Here is a 22,768-nt window from a genome sequence, read left to right as displayed (position 1 = left end):
ATTTTTGTATATGATGTGAGATATGGTCTAATTTCATTTTTTTGCATGTGGATATCAGTTGTCCCAATACTACTTATTGAAGAGACTGCCCTTTCCCCATTGTGTGTTCTTGGCACCTTTGTCAAAACTCAATTGAGGTGGGCATGGTGGCTACATCTGTAATCCCAGCACTTTGAGAGGCTGACATGGGAGGATCACTTGAGCCTAGGAGTTTGAAACCAGCCTGGGCAACATAGGGAGACCTTGTCTCTCCAAAAATTTAAAAATCAGCTGGGCATGGTGGCACATGCCTGTAGTACTAGCTACTCAGGAGGCCAAAGTGAAAGGATCACTTGTGCCTAAGAGGTCAAAGCTGCAGTGAGTCGTGATCTCACCACAGCACTCCAGCCTGGGTGTCAGAGAGAGATCCTGTCTCAGAAACAAAACCAAACAAACAAACAAGTAACAACAGTAACAATCAATTGACCATAACTGTGGATTTATTTCTGGGCTCTCTATTCTGTTCCACTGGTCTATGTGTCTGTTTTTATACCAGTACCCATGCTGTTTCGATTACTACTGCTTTGTAGCATATTTTGAGGTCAGGTAGTAAAATGCCTCCAGCCTTGTTCTTTTCGCTCTAGATTGCTTTGGCTATTCAGGGTCTTTTGTGGTTTCATACAGATGTTTCTTATTTTTAGCCATTTGCATACAATATTTTAACTTAAATTTTTTAAATAAAAGATCCTCCATAAGACCATTGTTTAGATCACAGCAGTAGGATTTTCCTCAACGTTTATCAGGCTTTATAGTGGTGTGTTGACAGCACTGCAGCTGGCCTTACATGTGTTTATTTTAATCTTAGTAAAGTCATGTTTACACTCTATAAGTAGTACACTAGTTATTTTATGGATTTGGAAAGCTGTCCAATTCTCATTTATTGTAAACAGAATAGAATGGCCATTTTAGATCTTCACAGTATGGAATTTCGCAGCTAAAAAAGAAACGTGATTGCTTTTAAAGGTTCAAGTTCTACAAAAAATTACTCAATTGCAGATAAATGTATTCTAGAGTCATCGAGTCCATGAAATCCAATCAATTCTTACATAAAAGAGTCTCAAATCTTGAGTTCTCCAGGCGGGCTTAACATGGAAAGAAATTAACTGACGAACATAATTAGCCAAAAAATGTAAGGAAACAGCATATCCTATTATACCATGGATTAGTAAGTTTAATTATGAAAAACAGCCTGGAATTTTTTTTTTTTTTTTGGTGACAAGAGTCTTGCTCTGTCGCCCAGGCTGGAGAACAGTGGCGGGATCTTGGCTCACTGCAACCTCTGCCTCCCAGGTTCAAGTGATTCTCCTGCCTCAGCCTCCTGAGTAGCTGGGATTACAGGCAGCCGCCACTACATCCGGCTAGTTTTGGTATTTTTAGTAGAGATGGGGTTTCACCATGTTAGGCTGGTCTCGAACTCCTGACCTAAGGTGATCTGCCCACCTCGGCCTCCCGAAGTGCTGGGATTACAGGCATGAGCCACCGCATCTGGCCTAGCCTGGAAATTGTTATTGTTGCTCTGAAACATTTACTAAGCACAAACAGCAGAGTGAGGAGCCCAGCCTAGGTCCAGGAATCTTGATTGACAGTGCCAAGGAGGATTCTCAGTCACTCAGGGAGCCTGTAGGTGGGAGAGCAAGTGATGCCTGCAGTCATCAAGAAGCATAATCTAAAGAATCAGCTAATGGAGGGTGGCAGGAAGACAAAAGTGCATAACAGGTTACATTTTTAATGAAGTAAAGGAAGCATAGACCAACTTCTCTTCACTGACATCAGAGCCCTTAAGTGACTGGTACAGAATGACAAAGAGCTGCAAAGATCCTCCTTTGAATTTCACAGATTCAACAATTCTCCCTAAACAGCAGTGGGAACTAAAAATTCCCTGAGAGCCAAAAACAGTAGTTTTCATTGAAAATAGATTTTAAAATATTTTTCTTACAAGCCTTCAGGGAACACAGAGGTAAGGTCAGAATATTGCATTTAATCTCAAATTCAGAATATATCACAAGTCATTACATAAAATGCTAAAAAAATCATTTATCATTCCCCCACCCCATCTATCAATCTCTCTTTTCTCACATGCACACACATCCATGCATGCATGTAACTCTTTAAAGCATCATGTTTATTCCTGCAAAGCGTGGCAGTCTCAAATTCTCAATTGCTCATCTCTACAAGATCTCATCCAGAATGTCTTAGCCTTATGAAAGGCTCAAGAACATGACTGATTGGTTACATTGTTCATTCATTAACTTTTATTCAGACTTGGACTGGTCCAGATCACTGAAAGCAATTCTCCTTCCTCTGGTTCATGTCAAAATAAAAGCTCCTGCTGGCATTTACTCATGACTTTATATACTTTCAGACATGTTAGGACTTCAGGTAACCCTCATATTCCTATACATTTAAGACAAATGTTTCTGTTGTTGTTCAATACAGCTTTTTCCCAAAAAGGAAAGAGAATAAATATTCCCGGGTAGAGGAAACCCATGTGAAGCATACCAATTAGGCAGTAAACCAACAGTTGACAGAACAGAAAACAACTAGGTAAGTCTGTCAAATTTCATTTAGGTTTCCCAGAAAATCAGAATGTTAAGACAAATGAAAGCCAGAAATGACTAAGGGAGAGTTCCAAAGGACTGAACCACCATATTCCAATCAACGCAGAGCACACGTAACTTCTCAGGACTCTCAGAAGCAGCTAGGATTGTGCAGGCTTCTTGGAATAGGTATTGCCGCTCTTCTCCACATTATTTTGCTGTGCTAAATAATTCAGTCCTTTATTCCCTCTGTCTTCCTCCCACCCTCATCCTCACACATATCCCCAATACCCCAAGGAGAAGTAAACAGAAAGCAGTTTTCCATTTCCCACAGATGACGGCTTAAGAATCCACCTGGAACACTCCTTCCAGATCTGAAGTCTTGGGAAAGGCTTCGATCTGATGTGTTTCCTGTCCACTGTGCCCCAGGTCTTTCAGCCAGATCAGACCACTCAGCACCCTCTGTGGGTCCTCAAAGGACAATGTCCACCCCTGGATTCTCAGATGGTCCTCTGGGCAGGCAAGCTCTGCTCCATCCTGAGCACACCTGATTGTCATCAGCTCAGAACTCTGGGCTGTGCCCTCGACCTCCACACCCAGCCTGGAGCTTCTCACACCCAAGGTGTGCACTGGTCTCCTTGGAGTCTGGTATTCCACTCGCCTCACCCCTGGCTCTCAGCATCCCCACATCCCAGGCAGATACATATCTGTCAGATCACACCTGGCCAGAGGCTGCCTCACAATGGTTGAAAGGAAGGAGTCTGCACACTTCCATCAGGTTACTTAAACTGTCCATTGTTGTCTTTACCTTGACCATGGTGTGACTCAAAGCTAAACTGGATGTTCTCATAAATGGGCCATTTTTACTCAAGGTTCCCAACAGAATCCCTTCTGTTTGGCCCTCTGACCTCTCCAGTCTGACCATGCTAGCGATCACAGCATTTTCTGGAAACAGGCAATGTACAAGTAAAGTAGCTTTCTCTCCTGCTTCAGAGGAATGATACAGTCTTAGAGACAGAAGGGCCCTCAGCAGTCATGTGCCCCAGTATTTCCCAAACACCAGTTCTCAGACCAATTTTGGTTAGTCTATCGCTGCTAGTCACTGCACTACAGAAAAACAAGGAAGACATAGGAAATAAACAGCACTTTCATAATGCCAAATATGTACAATCTAAGGACAAATTTAGGAATAATCCTATTCTTTTAGTATTATTTTCTCTTCAGCGAAATTATGTTAGTAGATGGTACTAATTATTTTGTAAAAATAAACCTTTGATTATTAAAAATTCCACACACAAAATACAAAGAACAGTATGTAAATATATAGTGAACCCTCATTACTTATCCAGCTTTAATCATCAACTTTCTTTATATACAGCCAAAAAAAATTAGAAATAGGTCCTGAAATCGTTTTTCCTATTCTACAAAATTTGAAAGTATAGACATGACCAGGTTAGGCCAATTTACACCTGAAGAGAAGGACACCAAGATTAACTAACCTGTCCCAAGTTCTGCAGCTGGTCAGGAACAGAACTGATACATCTGGGGTGTGCCACGATACAGCTTCTGAGTAAGAGCATCAACTAAGACTGGCAGAAGAACCCTGTGTCTCTGCCCAGGATACTTCATACACACTACGTGGGATCGTACAACTCTCCCAGGACAACCAAAGAAGGAAAACAACAATCTACAACCAAAGTTTACTTTATCTCATGCTAGACAATTGTTTCCCAACCATGGAGGGCTCCAGGAACTACCAGCCAGTTTCAGTTCAAAGACTACCGGAGATATCAATGACAGACTAGATAAAGAAAATGTGGTACATATACACCATGGAATACGATGCAGCCATAAAAAAGAACAAGATCATATCCTTTGCAGGAACACGGATGGGGCTGGAGGCCATTATTCTCAGCAAACTAATGCAGAAAACCAAATACTGCATATTCTCACTTATAAATGTGAGCTAAATGATGAGAACACACAGAAACAAAGGGGAAGAGAGAAGAACAACACACACTGAGGCCTACTGGGGCGTGGAGGGTGGGAAGAGGGAGAGGATCAGGAAAAATAACTAATGGACACTAGACTTAATAGCTGGATGATAAAATAATCTGTACAACGAACTCCCATGACACAAGTTTACCTACAAAACAAACCTGCATGTGTACCCCGAACTTAAAATAAAAGTTAAAAAAAAAAAAAGACAAAAAGACCACTAGAAGTTTCTGCATTAATTCCTTACCCAGCACTTACCCCCTCAAACCACCCTAAGAGAAGATTTATGAAGCAAACCAGGGTGAATGAATGAGAATTCACACTATAAGGTCCAATATGATTTAAAAAAAAAAAAAAAAAAAAAAAAAAAAAACCGCTACTCAGCTCCTCCTCTAGGCCCCTATCGTCACCTCACCAAAGTACCACGAGGAAAAATCAGACAGGAATGGGAATATTAGGACCGGGCACTCTATACACCTGCCTCGCAGAACCACAGGAAGATCAAATGAGACAGCATAACAGACAGCAGTTTTAACATTTTATAAAACTATACCAATGCAGGGGGTTGGCCAATTGATGAGAATAAAGTATCTTTGCTAAAGGACTTACCTTAAATTCTCAGTTTCTATTAAGAGTGGATTTCCCTGAATATATCCTGAAGCATGTGAGAAGCCTCCTGCAGCACCTAAAATAATAATAAAAATCATCAGAATCAAGTAATGTTTTTGAAAAAGAATCTCAATCTATACATCTGGTCATTTCCCCCACACTAAGCATGAAAGGAAATAACTCAGGAAACAATGAATTTCCGCCACAACACGTGGGATGGGAATTTTCTTTACCCACAGGGAATTCAGGTCCCAAGACACTTATTTTGAAGACCAAAATCATGTTACTGCTGGCAAAGAGACAAAACACATTTTCTTCTTGTGGTAGGAATGCTTTAATGGCTTTGAATTTAAACAAAAACCAAATACAGACACATCCACCTCCCTCAAGGTCGGAAACAAAAATCTCAGGCACTGCACTCTGCTTCTTTTTAAAATTAGTTTACACGAGGCGCTCTTGTCTTCTTTTTTTTCCTATTTAGTTCCTCTAACACATCTGTGAAGTGGTCCCTTCTTGATTTTGCTGTTCCCATGTGGCTCCTGGTTCTCTAAGGCACTGGGAACTTGCTCTGTGGAAACCCAATTTGAAGCAGAGAAGCGCTATAAGCAATTGTAGAAATCAACAAAATGGCCTAGCCACAGTTAACGAACAGGCGCCTGCGTGAGAACATGCACACGTATCTACGAAACAGAATAAACATCCAGATACAGAACGAAGGATTCATATGAAACAGTCCCAAGTACGTGCAATCAAATCTGGGTGTACGGCAGACTAGTTAACAAACGGTGTTCGTTAGCATTTAAGAGAAGAAAACTCTACATCTCTCTCTCCCTACCTATGGAACAATAAACTCAAAATAAAAGGTTCCTTTTTTTATTTTATTTTATTTTATTTATTTTTTTTTTTTGAGACGGAGTCTCGCTCTGTCGCCCAGGCTGGAGTGCAGCGGCGCGATCTCTGCTCACTGCAAGCTCCATCGCCTCCCGGGTTCACGCCATTCTCCTGCCTCAGCCTCCCTAGAAGCTGGGACTACAGGCGCCCGCCACCACACCTGGCTAATTTTTTTGTATTTTCAGTAGAGACGGGGTTTCACTGTGTTCGCCAGGATGGTCTCCATCTCCTGACCTTGTGATCCGCCTGCCTCGGCCTCCCAAAGTGCTGGGACTACAGGCGTGAGCCACCACACCCGGCCTTATTTTATTTTTTGACAAAAGTATCGTTTTTAAAATTTCTGTTCTCTTTTTGCCATTCAAAAATTTTAGATTAAAAAAATTGTTACTAGCTACATGTCGCAGTCCTTTATACTTCCATATTGTGGTGTCATTCTTAAAAAGGCCTTTCCTATCTCATATATATATATATGATATATATGTATATTTATATCATATATATACAAATATATATATATTTTTTTTAAGACAGAGTCTCCCTCTTATTGCCCAGGCTGGAATGCAATTGCACAATCTCAGCTCACTGTAACCTCTGCCTCACAGGTTCAAGCAATTCTCCTGCTTCAGCCTCCTGAGTAGCTAGGGTTACAGGCGTCCATCACCACACCCAGCTAATTTTTGTATTTTTAGTAGAGACGGGGTTTTACTATGTTGGCCAGGCTGGTCTCGAACTCCTGACCTCAGGTGATCCATCCACCTGGTTCTCCCAAAGTGCTGGGATTACACACGTGAGCCACTGCACCCGTATTTCTTTATAGTAACAAAAACAGACTAAGATAGTCTTAAAAATAAATAAGAAAATTAATACTCCCTTCAAAATGGATAAAGAAAATTAAATTTTTCATAAGAGTCTTAAAAAATGTAACAGCAAGAAACATACGAAAATATAACAACTATACTAACAATAAAAATATGTAATTTTAGGCCAGACGCAGTGGCTCACGCCTGTAATCCCAGCACTTTTGGGAGGCCAAGGCTGGCGGATCATGAGGTCAGGATATCGAGACCAGCTTACACAATGAAACCCCATCTCTACTAAAAATACAAAAAATTAGCCGGGCGTGGTGGCGGGCGCCTGTAGTCCCAGCTACTTGGGAGGCTGAGGCAGGAGAATAGCATGAACCCAGGAGGTGGAGCTTGCAGTAAACTGAGATCGCGCCACTGCACTCCAGCCTGGGTGGCAGAGCGAGACTCCGTCTCAAAAAAAAAAAAAAAAAAGTAATGTAAGAAAATGGAGACCTTATTTGTACCTATCAGACTGGTAAAGATGACAAAGACCAACAACAAATAGCCAATGATATGGGCAGTTTCATGAAGGGAATATAAATTGGAAACGTCATTCTGTAGCCACCTGGGAGATTATGTCAGCATATAAGTTGGCATGCCCTTTGATCCAGCAATCGTACTTCTAAGAATTCACTCAAGGTAGATAATTAGGGAAGAAGAGAGATGGATACACATGGCCTTGTTTGTAATTATGAAGGGAGGAGGATAAATGCCCCTAAAGGCCCACAGATATGAGGCATGCTGAGTGAGCCACATAGACATTGAAAACAATTTTGGAGATCTATATTTATTGATATGAAAAGATATCCATTATATACTTCTGAGTGAATAAAATAGGTAAATGACCACATGTAGTATGATTCATTTGAGTGTGTGTATTCTTGGATGTCCAGAGAGATGTCTAGAAGGATGTTTATCAAAATAGTTATGATTCTGGTTATCAAAATGTTAGATGATTTTTACTTCTTATGCTGTTTGAATTTCATAAAATGAACAATCATTATTTTTCTAAATACAATGGAGCTACTTAACTTTTAAAATCTCACGTTGAAGTTAAGGAATATACAACATCAATGTCCACTCTCCTTCTCTATCAATTTTTCCTCCCTGACTTTACTGACATTCGTGCACACATGTGCTCTTAGTGAACACTGGGTAGAGAGTTAACCTTCCTCGAATCAGCTCCCATTCATTCCCGAGGGCCATGTCACCCCTGCCTTTGGGTCCCTAAGATAGTCTATAGCCCTGTTATAAATCTCCCTTTCACTTATGCTAGATAGAGTGAGTGTGTTACTGTAACCAACAGAATCCCATCTAATGCAGTGCTTCTTTTTCCTTTCCATTTCATCTTCTCAATCATTGCACACCATCTGAAAACAGAATAATCCTGTAGTCATATGAGTGAAGATTTACCACACAAGTTCAACTAATGTTTATGTACCACAGCTAAAGTAACTGAAGAAGCTCAAAGCTGCTATGAAAACAGGCAAAAAACTATTTCAAGAGGCAGGTAGATTCATTCCTGACTAACAAGGGAATTGATGAAGAGATTTTCTGAAGAAGAATAAAAACAAAGGAGACTAATTGTACAGATGGGCCGTTCCTTGTGGTTAAAATACTTTCCATTATGTGTAACCACTTCACAGATTTATTTTTATTGGGTTATATTTATATATGAAATAAATTTTTCTATGGAGATTATAAAATACAGAAATGTATCCCCATAATGGGCCCAAAATGTTTACTTTATCTCCAGCAAACAAATTTATTCTTCTCATTTTCCTTTATTTGTAAAAGTTCAGGAGTCCCATGTAATACATGTATCTTCATAATGGCATAATTATAAACTTGGCTAAAAAGTCATAACTCCTTGTAGATGCACAAATCTTTTTATAGGTATGTTGGATATAAAGTACAAATCTAATTAACCCCCTTCATCTGCTGGCAGCTTCTTCTTCCCCACACAATTTTCCTAGAAGTTAGACAAAGGACAAGAACCACTCTCCAATTTCAGAGATGAGCAGTCATGAGACTTAACATAGATTAAGTATCTGTGACTCCAAAGCGCAATACACCCCCCACCCCACCCCCAACACACGGGCCACCCAATGTGAACTGCTGGCCTCTCTGATCTGACCCCCTTTAGTGTTAAACAAGTCCACATTTGCGACGGAGATGCATGAGGATTTATGAGACAAAACGTTGCATTTAGGGAAAGCAACAGCACAGCAGTTAAGAGGAAGGTGTCCAATCCTGGTTGGATCATTTACTAGTCATCCGGCTGGGTGTGCCCTAACCTCTCTGTACCTCAGTTTCCTCTTCTGTAATAATGCCAAGGGCAGCCGTGAGGATTAAAGGAGATATTATATCTGATGCAATCAGCAATGCTCAATAGTCAGTGAGCTCCCTTGAGCTCCAGCTCAGGGGGTGCGATGGAAACAGCTCACGCTAGAAACTCGTTCATTGCCTGATCATAACAAGGTCCCTAGAGAACGCTGAGACAGAACATGTCTCCATGGAAGCACACCTACCTGTTTAAAATGCATATTATCAACATGGATAAGATACATCCAAGTAAATAGGAGCTTATTTCAAAGGACCAGGAGCTTGCTATTTAAAGGAAACTTGCTTTAAAGTAGCCTTCTCCAGAGTAACATACGATAAATCATTTAGCAGCTCCCATCATGCGCCTTTTCTGGATTATTCTGAGAAGCACAGAAAGATGTGAACAAAAGTCAGCAAAAGCTACTACCTAAAATGCCAGTCACCAACAGCAGGGCATTAAGGCAGGCCTTAACTCTGCTCCTGCATCCCAGACCCTTCCTACTTGCTCAGGGAAGCTTAAATACACCTCTCAGAGTCCACGGTTGCTCATCCTAAGAGCAGAAATGATCATACTCATACTTAGTTAGCTATTTTGACTGTTGTGAGGATGAAATGAGAGATGGGCATGGTGTCTGGAATCCAGTAAGTGTTTGGTAAATGATACACCTAATATTATCATCTCAACAGCATTAAAGAAAAAAGACACATATTAAGTAATCTGATGGAGACAACACCTGGCAGTTTTTCACCATGAGAGTTTTATAGACTGGTTTTCCTCATTTTACTTGGCTTAATCCCCACAGGAGTGTGGGTGTAAGTTGAAGGGGATGTGGAGTGTGCAGGATGTATGCAGCTGAACCCTAACTATGCGCTTTAGACCCATGCAGCCAAGAACCCATTTCTCATCAAATTCCATTAAAAGGGAGGGAACAGGGCGACACCACACTCAGGCTTTGCCCTGACATCAACTGCATGTGTGTAAAAATCAGAATATGGGCTCATATGGGCCCCAGCCCAAGTGTTTTTGCTCTCCAAAGTTTAAAAAAAAAAGTGTTTTTATAACATAAGACCAGGTAAAGCAGAGAAAATCCAATAGATTTGGCTGAGGATGAACAAGCATTACTCTTGGCTTGAAGCGATCACTAATTTTTGATATATTTTATTACTAATGAGTCAAAATCATAAAATCCAAGAAGCAAACAAATAAACCAAAAGTTCTCTGGCAGCCGTACACAGACATGGGAAGAGCTGAGGAAAAATTTTGAAAACAAAATTTCCCAACTTCCACCACTTGCCAAGGACTTCCTTGTTTTTGCTGAAGTCTTGAGAATGCTATAATTCGAAGTGTAGCCCAGTGATTAGAGTCAGAAGATATCCGAGACTCCAAGGGGAGATGCCCAATGCTCTGCTCATGGCTTCCCTGCACTGACTTTCCAGCTTGAGGCTGGGGGTTGGGCCAGGGTCAAAGGCAACTCAGTGAAGAGCAAGTAGACAGCGTCAACACCCAAGGACCTCAGAGATGACAATATGCTACCTTGCCCTTTTGCAGGACAAAGAGAAGAGTGAGCCGTAGCAGAAAAGCCCCAGAAATCCTTTTGTATTGCTCTAAAAACAGCATTCCAGCAAACTAGGAGGTAAAAAGTGTCACATGCAAAAAAGATTCTCAGTATAAAGGGGGGAAATGCTGGTTTAAACAAAATTAAGGAGTTTCTCCAATGCAGAATATTCTGGATGTTTTTACATGCTCATGTTGATTTTGAGTAAGGAGCTCTAACCTTAAGTGTGCACAGATTTCCTTTATTTTTGTGGTCTACGTCTTGGGACAAGTGTCCCACGCAATACTTTGGAAAATAATGTTATAATTAGTTCTTTTATGTAAATAATTGCTGAAAGTTCATTTTGTACCACTACATTCACAATTAAATGATTAAGCACAATTCACATAAGTAATCAGGTAATGGTGCCAACAATATCAACTCAAAGTAGCGTAAAATATATGCTTACTAGGAGGGCAAGAGAAAAGGTCTCCTTGTACTGCTTTAATTCACACTATCTTTATGAGCTTTTCACAACAAAAAAAAAAAACCAGAGATGTCATGAATTCTTTATGGTTCTCTAATTCACTGACCCCCCCCCTTAAAATTTTAAAAACAGTTATAATAAAAATAAATTAGTAATAGGTGTAACTAGAATGGAAACTCCATGAGAACAAGAACTCTCCTTGGTACAGAGCCACATCCCCAGCCCTTGAACAGTGCTGGGTACCAGGATACCCCACAAATATTTGACTGCATGAGTCTAAGAATGAATAAACAAGCTGCTCCTAAACATGCTATTACTACCGCATTTTATGAACTTGCCAAAATATACACTATGCACTTTTATATTTTAAATTGATTTTGAAATACTCACTATAAAATCATTTTTTATTTCTCTTTTCTGAAAGAAGTTTATTCCCCCATTTTTTTCCCAGCATAGTCTCCCATCTTTTGTAATCCCACCCTCCCCCCAAAAAAAGGAGACAGGAGAAAAGAGTATTCTTCTTTATAACTTCTGGGTTAGAAGAAACTTTCTGTCTCTAGACCAACTACGATATTCAGTATATTATTATAGCCAATTGTTTTCAATAGAAGTTTAATTAACTAACATTCAAATGCCTAGGAATTTCAATTAGCCAGAGCCACAAAGAGGGTCTCCTTTGGGGGAAGGAAAAAGAAACGCACTCATTTTTCAGAAAAAGGCAACTCTACAAAAATAAGCTTTTAACACTGAATTCCTGAAAAAGCAACTGGTCATGGAATATAAGTATCAAGAAATATCCTATATTATTAAATTACACTTAATATTCTGAACATAATGTTTAAAATAACCCTGAGATGTTATAACACCTTCAAATGGACAACTACAAACTTAACTGTTTTTGCTAAACTCCATTATAACAAAGTCTGGCAATGCATTTTAGAAAAATTTGAAACAATTTTTTTTTTTTTTTTTTAAGGAGGCAGGGGATGAAAGAGCAGGGATAAAGTGTCTCCCTCTTCTTTGGTCATTCAGCAAATTAAATTAATTAAACCCTTCCCCACCCTCAATTCCTTACACAAAGCAGTTAATGGCCAGGGTTTTCCTACTGGCAATCCTCAACTTCTGGTTGGACTATACTCTGATCTACTGTAGCAGCCTTCCCAGGCCCACCTGCTTGCCAGCTTCCTTCCAACAGGTTAAACCAGGTTAACACAGTCACTGGGGTCGGGTCCCCAGTCCCTACAAACTCAAGGCCAAGTTCCCAGGCTGCAGACACCCACTTCCTCACCTCCTGCCTGGCCTGCCTTGGGAGTCTGCTCCACCACCACTGAGCCAGTGCGCCTCATGTCCCCTGCCCTCTGAGCCATTTTCCCCTAAGAGGGCTTTGATGCCCACTCTTACATGTCTACAATGGCCTCCCCACACCCCCATTCAATCTAGCTGTCCATCAAGTTCCACCTGCTCCAAGGAGACTTCATTGACCACATCTCAATTTCTGTACTTCCAAAAGTTTGTTGAAATAATATATTTACATGTCTGTATTTCTCCACAGACTATGAGCTCTTACAGGGCAAGAACTATGACTTCTCCCATATTTTTATCCTCAGCTCAGAGCACAGTTTCTTATACACATTAAGTGCTCAATGAATGACTGAAAAATAGTGACTCCAAGAAACTGGGGCAGGCACAGGGGACCTCAAGAAGCTGAGGTACAGCAGCAGGGTCAGGAATGGGTCAGGTGTGTGTGTGTGTGTGTGCGCGCGTGCACGTGTACACACATCCACTGAAGTTATGGCTGGCTGATTCTATGATCACCCTCCCTGGGACTTCAAGGTTCCAGTTTAAGCCCTCCTTTTCCTCTCTCAGTCGCAGTGATTAGCCCACCATTCACACTTTTTTCTTTTTTCTTTTTCTTTTTTTTTTTTTTTATTAGACGGAGTTTCACTCTTGTTGCCCAAGCTGGAGTGCAGTGGCACAATCTTGGCTCACTGCAACCTCCATCTCCCAGGTTCAAATGATTCTTCTGCCTCAGCCTCCCGAGTAGCTGGGACTACAGGCGCATACCACCACGCCCGGCTAATTTTTGCATTTTTAGTAGAGATGGGGTTTTGCCATGTTAACCAAGCTGGTCTCGAACTCCTAATCTCAGGTGATCCACCTGCCTTGGCCTCCCAAACTGCTGGGATGACAGGCATAAGCCACCATACCCGGACCACTATTCACCCTTTTACTACAAACCTGGGGTCTGTGAATAAACTTCTCTCCTCTTTGGTCTATTGTCAGCTAGGGAGATACGCTGTTTTATATTTATGCCTTCTTTCCCAGCTCCAAAGCAAACAAAGGCTTTCATGCTATAACAATTAGAGAATGAAACAAAAAGATTCCCCTCTGTATGCTATTCCCTCATCCCTGAACCCTAAGAGCATGTGTCTATTACTCTCACTCATTCATTCCAATTTGGTAGCCTTTAAAAGAGCACAAAGTCACACAGCATACCAACAGTAGAAGCTGATCAACACCATAGGTAAGTATTATTCATCAACTACTTGAGTTTTTCTTTTGGGAAAACAGAATGAGAGGTTCCAGTAAAAAGAGCAAGAAGGTACATGTATACAATGGAATACTATTCAGTGCTAAAAAGAAAAGTGCTATCAAGCCATGAAAAGACATGGCGGAAATTAAATCCACATTACTAACAGAAGAAGCCAATCTGAAAAGGCTACATACTACACAATTCCAACTCCATGACATTCTGGAAAAGGCAACGCTAGGGAGACAGTAAAAAGATCAGTGGTTGGGCCAGGCGCAGTGGCTCACACCTGTAATCCCAGCACTTTAGGAGGCCAAGGCTTGGTGGATCACGTGAGGTGAGGAGTTAGGAGACCATCCTGGACAACATGGTGAAACCCGGTCTCTACTAAAAATACAAAAATTAGCCAGGCATGGTGGTGGGTGCCTGTAATCCCAGCTACCTGGGAGGCTGAGGCAAGAGAATCACTTGAACCGGGGAGGTGGAGGTTGCAGAGAGCCGAGATCGTGCCACTGCACTCCAGCCTAGGCAACAAGACCGAAACTCTGTCTCAAAAAATCAATCAATCAATCAATGGTTGCCAGGGGTCAGGGGGTGGGCAGAAGGGAGGAAAGAATAGGCAGCACTAAGGATTTTTTGGGCAGTGAAACTACTCTGCATGATACTACAAAGTATCATTCTACATTTTTCCAAACCAAAAGAATGTGCAACACCAAGAATAAACCCTGGCCAGGCGCAGTGGTGCATGCCTATAATCCCAACCCTTTGGGAGGCGAAGATAGGCAGATCACTTGAACTCAGGAGTCAGAAACCAGCCTGGGCAACATGGCAAAACCCCACCTCTACCAAAAATACAAAAATTAGCCAGGTGTGGAGGTATGTGCCTGTGGTACCAGCTACTCACAAGGCTGAGGTAGGAGGATCATTTGAGCCTCAGAGGTTAAGGCTGCAGTGTGCCTAATCTCACCCTGTACTCTAGTCTGAGCAAGAGTAAGACCCTGGGAAGGAAGGGAGGGGAGGGGAGGGGAACCCTAAGGTAAACTATGGTCTTTAGGTGACAATGATGTGTCAATATAGGTTCATCAATTATAACAAATGCACTACCCTGGCGTGGGATGTTGGTAATGGGGAAACTATGGGTGCCGTAGATATAAAGGAGCTCTCTGTACTTCCCACTTAATTTTGTTGTAAACCCAAAACTCCTCTGAAAAAATAAAGTCTGTTAAAAAATAAACAAAATATTTTTTAAAATACAGAGAGAAAGAGGTGTGGTGCTACAGATGCCACCCAGACACTGAAGCCAAGGAACTCCCTATGGGGACTCTCACCACTGCAGGCCAGGGCCTGGGAGAGATGTAGAGTGACACACGTTGGCTTGGCGTGGGGAAACAGACATGGAGGGTCTGGGATCCTCCTGGCCAGGTAGAGATCCTTTCACTGTATCAGAGCACTCCGGTTGAACAGGGGCTGCGCACACAAGACTCCACGCTGCTAGAACTGACCCTGGGAAGGTGCATCCTCCTCCATTTTTATTTTCACTGCCACCCTGACCATTAGCTGGAGGGCTATTCCTCCATGCTCATAACCTCAGGAACTGCTTCCACAGTGACACGATCCAGCTGAAGGACACACAGAGCGAGAACGTGACTTCCTCAAGTGGTGAATCTCACCTGATTTTCCTTACCAGTGGAAACTCTGCCATCTGTAATGAAGTATCTCAGGTCTGTAGCTAGGAAAAGGAGGGGCATCCTCTTCAGGGGACACGTTTCTATGAATACTCACACTGGCTCCATCCTCCAGCCCACAAAGCCTGGCTGCCTGATGCCATGAGCCAACACACCACAACATAAATGCAACAGGAAGAAACAATCAAAGTGTACTGTGAGTCTTCTCAGCCCCCAGCAACCTAAGATAAGTATCACAAACAAGAACACGAGGTCATTTGAGAGGATTCAGCTAATCAAGACTGAATTAGATACTCAGGTATACATAATGTGCAAATCAGGAATACTCACTTTCCATAAAGAAAACCTGTCACCACTTGGCCCTGATTAGCAGCTATTGTAACCCTCAAAATTCATCTTTCCAAAGTGATTTTTCTGCGCTGCTCTCTCTCACCATGTGAAGGCTCGTTTTCATAAAACTGCCACCTGATGTATTTCTCCAAAAGCTAAATTCCTCTTCTCTTCCCTCACATGGCCAGCGATTTTTTGCATATTCGCTATGGCACCTCTCATTCAAAACCCAAACCCCTCCTAACAAACTGTACTTCTTCTTCTCAGTATATTGTAAAAATTAATTCTCCTCAGCCTTGTTTCCCTCCTCCTGGCCCTGAGCTGTCAAACCAAGGCCCCCATTTTCTAAGACGCTCTTTCCCCTGTGGTTCCTCCTACTCTTGCATTTCACTAAATGTTCATGGGTTTTGTAGGTTTCTCTGCATAAAATGGCAACTCATTCTATCATGTTGTATTCTTTCTAACAACCAATCCACAACATAGGCTGCTAAGACTACACAGAGAAGGAATATTCAAGTGCCCAGCACCGAGCCTGGCACCAGGTCACCCAGGGCCAAGGCATCCTTGCTCCCTGACGCAGTAAGCCTTCCATGCCTCACTCCACTCCTCTGTAAAAGGCCGATGCCAGGGCCTCCCTCACCAGCTGATGCAAGGGACACACAAGCACAGCACACCTGCAATAAATGCTGACCTTCTCTCCCTCCCGACACGCGGCCTCTCAGCTCGCTACCTGGAATCAAATCTCTGTGAGCAGGATGGGGATTCACACCTTTCCTGTATTTCTTTAAAGCATTTTCATGAAGTGGAATATGCAGGAGATGGGGTTTTTTGTTTGTTTGTTTTGAGACGGAGTCTTGCTCTGTCACCCAGGCTGGAGTGCAGTGGCACAATCTCGCTCACTGCAACCCCCACCTCCCGGGTTCAAGTGATTCTCCTGCCTCAGCCTCCCGAGAAGCAGGGATTACAGTCATGCAGGGATTACAGTCATGCGCCACAACACCTGGTTAATTTTTGTATTTTTAGTAGAGACAGGGTTTCACCACATTGGCCAGGCTGGTCTCGAACTCCTGACCTCAGGTGATATGTCCGCCTCAGCCTTCTAAAGTGTTGAGATTACAGGCGTAAGACACCATGCTCAATGGTATTAAATAATGTTTTCCAGTTCCTGGTGGTTCTGGTTCTCTTTGGGTGATGAGATTTTATAACTTATTTACCACGTCATGTACTATATACGTGTTTAAAATTTTCTTTTAAAAAAGTTAAATACGGCCGGGCGCGGTGGCTCAAGCCTGTAATCCCAGCACTTTGGAAGGCCGAGACGGGCGGATCACGAGGTCAGGAGATCGAGACCATCCTGGCTGACACGGTGAAACCCCGTCTCTACTAAAAAATACAAAAAACTAGCCGGGCGAGGTGGCGGGCGCCTGTAGTCCCAGCTACTCGGGAGGCTGAGGCAGGAGAATGGAGTGAACCCGGGAGGCAGAGCTTGCAGTGAGCTGAGATCTGGCCACTGCACTCCAGCCTGGGCGGCAGAGCGAGACTCCGTCTCAAAAAAAAAAAAAAAAGTTAAATACATACAATGTTGACTGCGGCACTATTCACAATAGCAAAGACTTGGAACCAACCCAAATGTCCATCAATGATAGACTGGATTAAGAAAATGTGGTACATATATATCAGGGAATACTATGTAGCCATAAAAAAGGATGAGTTCATGTCCTTTGCAGGGACATGGATGAAGCTGGAAACCATCATTCCCAGCAAACTATCACAAAGACAGAAAACCAAACACTACATGTTCTCACTCATAGGTGGGAGTTGAACAATGAGAACACATGGACACAGGCCGGGGAACATCACACACTGGGGCCTGTCATGGGGAGGGGGAGCATTAGGAGAAATACCTAATGTAAAAGACGAGTTGATTGGTGCAGCAAACCAACATGGCATACATATACCTATGTAACAAACATGCACGTTGTGCACAAGTATCCCAGAACTTAAAGTATAATAAAACCAAATTTTAAAAGTTAAAAATGTACAAAACAAAGAAAATATCATCATGAACCCCTATGTACTAATCACTCAGCTTCAACAATTACCAACTCATGGCCAAAATTATTTCATCCTAGACCCCCATTTAATTCCTTCCCAGCACTCACTGGAGATTATTTTGAAGCAAGTATCACATATCATATTTAAATATAAGTATTTTAAGAAGTAGTTTTTTGTTTGTTTGTGGTTTTTTTGGGTTTTGTTTTTTTTTTTTTAGACAGAGTTTCTTTTTTTTTTTTTTTTTTTTTTTTTTTGAGACGGAGTCTCGCTCTGTCGCCCAGGCTGGAGTGCAGTGGCACTATCTCGGCTCACCGCAACCTCCACCTCCCAGGTTCAAGTGATTCACCTGCCTCAGCCTCCCGAGTAGCTGGGATTACAGGTGTGCACCACCACACCTGGCTAATTTTGTATTATTAGTAAAGACGGGGTTTCTCCATGTTGGTCAGGCTGGTCTCCAATGCCCAACCTCAGGTGATCCGCCCACCTCAGCCTCCCAAAGGGCGGGGATTACAAGCATGAGCCACCATGCCCAGCAAAGTAGTATTTTCAATAATAAGAAGCATAACAAAGCTGCTTTCACTTAGAAAACAAATTCTCTACTCATTAAAGTTACAGCCATCTTACTCTATCTGATCCCTATGGCACACAGTAAGACAAAGGTGACCCAGGAAAGACACAGCAGGCCTTAGTTGATTCCTGGTGGCACACAGCTGGCCAGGTGACCATGGGCAGGACACGCCTGCCCTCCCAGACCTCACTCCCTGGGGCAGAAACCAGGACATGAGGACTCCTATTCCACCCACCTGCATGAGCCCCTGCTCTCATGGGACAGCAAGGACTTTCTACTCCATTTATGTTCTCAGTGTTTCCCTTGGATTTCCAGAATCAGCTCCTCTACGGAGAGTAACTTAACTCGTACTTGCTCTTTGTCAAAAATAGAATGAATAAATATATATATTCATATAGCAAAGTCTTCTCCAGGAACAAATTTCCTCCATATTACCCTTTTATGTGGGGGGGAATCATTCCATTACCCTTTTCTCCCCTCCAGTGTCTTAAAATGCAAAAAAAATACAGAGCAATGTCTTACTCATGTCTCTGTGGGTCTCTGTCCTTATGGGGCAAGTACCAGCAATTCTCATGCTCCCTCCCTGCCCCTTGGATGAGATTGCCAGTCTACCCCACACAACTCACCTGCTAAAAAACAACCGATGCATCTGGCAGGGGCCTTTGGGGAGGGTACAATTCTATCCCCTCATAGTAGACAGTGGGTCCACTGCTATCCCCTCATAGTAGACAGTGTTCCTCTAGATTCTAATTCCTTTTCACAAATGCATAAACATGTTACATATCATCTCACCATAAATAGTATTATTTGAACACAGCTTTATTTTTATTTTTTATTTTTTTTGAGACGGAGTCTCACTCTGTCACTCAGGCTAGAGTGCAATGGCGTGATCTTGAACATAACTTTAAAACAAAAAAATTAACTCAGGCTTCATTTTTGAATTGTTTTGTACACTTCCTTGAATATTCCCTGCCAATTCTCACTAAGATTTAAATATTTACATGTTCTAGTAAGACAATCACCACTACCTTAGAGCATAAAATATCACATAATCACCCCACAGACCCCTGCAGACCAAGAGTCAAAACATTCTATTGCTATTTTAAAAGGCAGTTCCCAATTCCTACTTTCAACCTTACAAATAAACAGAATAAGACAAAATTACATCTGACCGTTATGAATTGGGATACTGAAATTTCACACTAAGTAATTGGGAAAATATTCAAATCCATGATTCTACCACAAGGCAGGGAGGGTTGGGCACGTTCCATACACCTGGAGAACAGCCACTCACGTGCTTTCCACTGGTTTTCAGTGGATGAAGTAATGAACATGGAATTAAACTATAGCTTGAACATTGATGAAGCTAAGTCACACAAACCTTCATGCCTGACCTCTGCAGGGCAGTGGACACTAGTGTGCTTCCAAGAAGTGTTTTCTGAATGGTCATCAGCGAACAGAAGAAGTTGGACTAATTTTTTTTTTTAAGTGATTCCATGGAAATTGATGAATTAAGTAAACCTCCATTATTTAGTTCACACTACCAAGAGGTGGTCTGCCTTCACCAGTTTGTGACTAGTGCACAGTAAATACAGAAATTGAGAGTGAACACTTAGAAAATTCTATATAGCAAGTGGACAAAGTGATTTACACTGATTCTGATTTTTTTAAATGTGCTTGTTTTTCAAATATTTCATTTTTATTGAATTTTGCAAAAGTTTATCAGCCTGAAAATATTTTTGTTTGTTGTTTGTTTTTGGAGATAGGGTCTTGCTCTACCACTCATGCTGGAGTGCTGTGGCACAATCTTGGCTCACTACAGGCTCAATCTCCGAGGCTCAAGCGACCCTCCCACCTCTCACCTCAGCCTCCCAAGTAGCTGGGACTACTGGCACATGCCACCATTCTGGACCAATTTTTAAATTTTTGGTGGAGATGAGGTTTCATCATGTTGCGCAGGCTGGTCTGGAACTCCTGGGCTCAAGCGATCTGCCCACCTCAACCTCCCAAAGTGTTAGAATTACAGGCATGAGCTACTGCGCCCAGCCCTGAAACAGATATTAAACTTTCAGATGATTTCAGAAGCACTCATCTAAGTCAACCCACCAGAATCTCCATTTTTTTGGCAATCTCCCTCTACATTTGTAGGAGGTAGGGAGTGGCAAGATAAACAGAGAAAGTGAGCTGAGACTCTATATTTTTAGACAGAAAAAAGCTAGGATTAGGATCTGTAACACTTATATTTTTATATCTACAACTAAAATGCCAAATTTCTTCAATTATAAAATGCCATGAATTATAAACCACACTGTGACATATAATACACTGTTGATGGGTCCTGATTTCAGAAATAGAAAAATTTATACAAACGAAAGTTCAAGTCTGGAATGATCATACCGCAATAAGCAAAAACACCAAGTATTCATTATAGTCATTACACACACGCAAGGAAAGAGTCTTTTTTTTTTTTTTTTTTTTTTTTTTTTGAGACAGGGTCTCGCCCTGTTGCCCAGGCTTCAGTGGTGCGACACAGCTCACTGTAACCTCAAACACCTGGGCTCAAGCAATCCTCCCACCTTAGTCTCCTGAGTACCTGGAGCTATAAAAGCATGTACCACCATGCCTGGCTAATTTTTTCATCCTTATTTTTGAAGAGGTGGGGTCTAGCTATGTTGCTTGGGCTGGTCTTAAACTGCGGGCCACATGTGATCCTCTCACCTCAGCCTCCCAAAGCACTGGAATTATAGGCTAAGCCACTGCACCTAGCTAATCATGTTTTTTAAAAGCCTTCCAGGTTGAAGTTAAAGGCAAAAAATTTCTAGATGAATAAAAGCCCATTACTAAGCATCAACTATGCACAAAACATCCCAAGAGACAAGAAAAATGAAGTGACAGTCCCTGGAGAATTCATAATTGAGATGGGAAGACAGATGGTACCTAAAATACCAAGGAGTTGAGAGTTAAGCAGCTTAAAGCCTCAAATGACTTGCACTGGCAGTCACTTCATTTGGTCCCAAGGCTCCTTCCTTAACCCCGCACCAAAGACGGGACACCCAGGAAGGGCTGCATTTTTTCCCCGCCTTTGACCCAAAGTTGAAGGCACATGCAGGGCGTCAGGTAGCTGAGCTCCCAACCTGCCTCCAACTTTAATCAGATAGTTGTGAGCTTGGGCAGCTATTTCCCCACTAAGCCACTGTGTCCCCATCCACAGAAAAGAATAATAAAGCATCCCTCTCAGGGTTCTGGGGAGGGCTCCTTCTGTTGGAAAGAAAGCAAGAAAGCAAGCAAGCAAGCAAGCAATTCAGGGATTTGGGCAACTTGTAGACTGAAGGGAAAGAGCAAAAGGGAAGGCAGAAACCATGGACTAGGGAGGGAAGAGGATTGCTGGGGAAAGGAGACCCTGGAAGAAATGGGAAATGGGCAGGTTATTCCACCCCCAGGCTGGAACATGGCCAGGCAGAGAGAAGGGAAGCTGGGTGCATGGCCCCATGGGACCCCTATCATCCATGCAAGATAGGAGGAGGGTTCTCTATGAAAAGCAGGTGCTGAAGAGGAGGGGTAAAGAGCTGCATTTTTCCTGAAGAAGCTGTGTGCTCACTGGGGCCCCTAGAAGGATGAATGTGGGAAGAGGGCTGAGCCAAGGTAGAGGGTCCTCAAATGAGCTGGCACCCATCTCTAATGATGTATTCAAGGGCTGGGCCAGTGGGAGGGGGGAGGAGGCCACAACACCTGCATTCTCCAGGGCTCAGATCTCTCAGTGGAGCCAGGTAAAGAAGGAAGTGAAGACAGGGGTGGCTGCCAGAGTGAGAAGACAAGGAGGAGTTTCTTCAGGGAGGTTCTGAGGAGGTCAAAGAGCTGGTGAGGGGTGTGATCAAGGTGAAGCATGTCAAGGGGGCAGCATTTCTGGGGAAACCACACTTGGCTCAGGATGCAGTTATAAACACCGGTTGCTGATTGGAAGGGAAGGCTTTTACAGACAGGTAAGGGTCAGCTTGGGGGCTCAGTTGTTATGGGTTGGCCTGCAGGGGCACTGGAGCCACTGGCTATGAGAAGAGAGGCATGGGAACCGGGAAGGCCCATGAACAGGGCACCAGCTCCATGGTGACAGCCAGGCCTTGGCCAGGGGAGTACAGCACAAGGCTGGGAGGAGCCATGGGGGCAAGACAGGAAGAGCGCAGCAGGAGGGGGTGGCGAACAACCACAGAGCGTGGGATTCCAAAATGCAACAGGGGGTCAGGTGCCCACAGATCCCGCCTCCAGACCCAGGGTCAGTGGGGGTATGGGAGGGGGCACAACCTCCCCAGAGAGGCCTGCAGGGGCAACAGCAAGGAAAG

General features: G+C 42.7%; 1 protein-coding gene across 7 annotated transcripts in view; it reads right to left on the bottom strand.

The window, feature by feature from the left end:
* TLN2 (talin 2) overlaps window positions 1-22,768 on the bottom strand; it is a 456,511-nt gene that overhangs the window by 248,486 nt on the left and 185,257 nt on the right. For all 7 annotated transcript variants that reach the window (XM_050797236.1, XM_050797240.1, XM_050797238.1 and 4 more), the window contains one exon: window positions 5,184-5,259. The gene's annotated coding sequence lies outside the window, so the exon portion shown is untranslated. The remainder of the gene's footprint in view (window positions 1-5,183; window positions 5,260-22,768) is intronic.

The sequence above is a fragment of the Macaca thibetana genome, chromosome 7 (genome assembly GCF_024542745.1).
Source record: "Macaca thibetana thibetana isolate TM-01 chromosome 7, ASM2454274v1, whole genome shotgun sequence".
Classification (NCBI taxonomy): Eukaryota; Metazoa; Chordata; class Mammalia; order Primates; family Cercopithecidae; genus Macaca; species Macaca thibetana.
Note: the sequence above shows the minus strand (reverse complement) of the source record. Positions and strands in the feature narration are given on the sequence as shown.